The sequence below is a fragment of the Chrysochloris asiatica genome, unplaced genomic scaffold (genome assembly GCF_000296735.1).
Source record: "Chrysochloris asiatica unplaced genomic scaffold, ChrAsi1.0 scaffold00020, whole genome shotgun sequence".
NCBI classification, from domain to species: Eukaryota; Metazoa; Chordata; class Mammalia; order Afrosoricida; family Chrysochloridae; genus Chrysochloris; species Chrysochloris asiatica.
The window spans coordinates 6,998,656-7,000,702 of NW_006408538.1; positions in this window are offsets into that span (position 1 = coordinate 6,998,656).

Consider the following 2,047-nt stretch of genomic DNA (forward strand, 5'->3'; position numbering starts at 1 on the left):
AAATGATGATGAATCTGTGAAACATCTCACAAAATGATTGCACCTAGAGAATTTTATGCCTGGTAAAATTGTTGTTGTTGTTGTTGTTAAGTGCTGTCAAGTTGGTTCAGACCCGTAGCAACCCTGTATAGAGTTTCCAAGGAGCAGCTTGTGAGTTGGAACTGGCTACATTGTGGTTCAAATTGTGCAGTCTAGAGCATTAGTCAGTTCACAAAAAATACAAACATTGTATGAGACCAATATAAAAAGTTAAACAAAAAATTGATAAAAGAAACAATCTACAGTTGTTACAGGGCAAGGAGAAAGGAAAATCATTCATGGGCTAGAGGGTTGACACATGTTCACATGGATGACAGGGCAGGCAATGTACAAGAGGGAGATTAACAGAGGAAAGATGAAGGTAAGAGGAGACATGGAGGAATGTAATGTTAAAGTGAATAGAGGTAAATGCTGTTTAACCATTGATAAATGGAGGGAGTTGCAATCAGGTAGCAAAGCAAAGTATATAATTCTTTGAATGCAAAACTGAAGATCCACTTTGCAAATCTTCACTCAATTCATAATAAAATGTTTTAATAAAACAGAACAGTAAACATTTCAGTTGCATTTATAAAAATAGGTTCTCCAGAACAAAGTGTACTTTAATGTTAATACTAAGTATTAGAGTGACAAAAACTATAGCACAGAAAATCATTGTGACATTTGTCAGGTTTCATGATGAAAAACTTCTCTTCTTTCTCTGTGTTTTTCTCAAATAGTCCCTACTCACCCTCAGTAGTTCATATATATGTGCTTCATCCACTACCTATTACCTGACTAAAAGGTTCCCATTCAGAGCTTTACCATCACTCTGTCATTCATAGCCTTTTGTTTCACCTGTTATATTATGAAACCCAAAGCTCACTCACATATATACGAAAAATACAGTCACAATCACTTAAAAATACATTTTATATAGAATTGTAGTTTTTATTAAGGAAGAGTTTTTTAGGCAGTACTTAGCACTTATCTATGTTAAAATGTGGGCAAAATTTTAATAAACTACATTCTTTCAATATCTCCCCTTTCGCCACTAACATGGAGTCCTGGTGTAGTGCTGTAGGATCAGCACTGGACTGCCAATCACAAGGGTGACAGTTGTTTCTCGGAAACCCTGTACAGGGTCACTCTGAATCCGAATCGACTCGACAGCATTTAACAACAGCCACTAAGACGTCAAATCTCTCCAGATAGTTCCAGACCTCACATTGCTCATTTCTCCGACCATGATTGATCTCTTCTGTAAGCATGGTGGTGGTGATTGTTCTATGTTGTCAAGTTGAGTCTGACATAGCGGTCCTGTCTAGAGTTTCTAAGACTGTAAACTTTTATGGAAGCAGAAAGCCTCATCTTTCTCCCTCAAACTACCAGGTAGTTTATATCACCAAGGCCATATTTTCCAGCTACTGATTCTTTGTTTTCAACTTTCACATTCCAGTCACCAGTAATTATCACTGCATCTTGATTGTATGTTTGATCAATTTCAGATGGAAAAGTTGGTAAAATTCTTCATTTCATCACAATTGGCTTTAGTAGTTGATGCATACATTTGAATAATACTCATATTAACTGGTTTTCTTGCTAGTTGTATGGATATTATTCTATCACAGACAGTATTTCAGACTTCAAAATAGACCTTGAAATACTCTTTTTTTTTTTACAACGAATACCTTATCATGTATCTTCAATTTGTCAATCTTGGCATAGTAAATAATACGATTGTTGATTTCAAAATGACCAATAGCTGTCCATTTCAGATCACTAATGACTATGACACTGGTTTATATGCATTCCATTTCATTTTCTGATGACTTCCAAATTTCCTAGGTACATACTTTGTACATTCCACATTGCAATTAATAATGGATGTTTGCAGCTGTTTCTTCTCATTTTGAGTTGCACCTGTCATCAGCAAATCAAGATCCTGAAAGCTTTAGTTCATCCTTGTTATTAATGTCAACTGTACTTTGAGGAGGCAGTTCTTCCATAATCATATTTTGAATGCCTT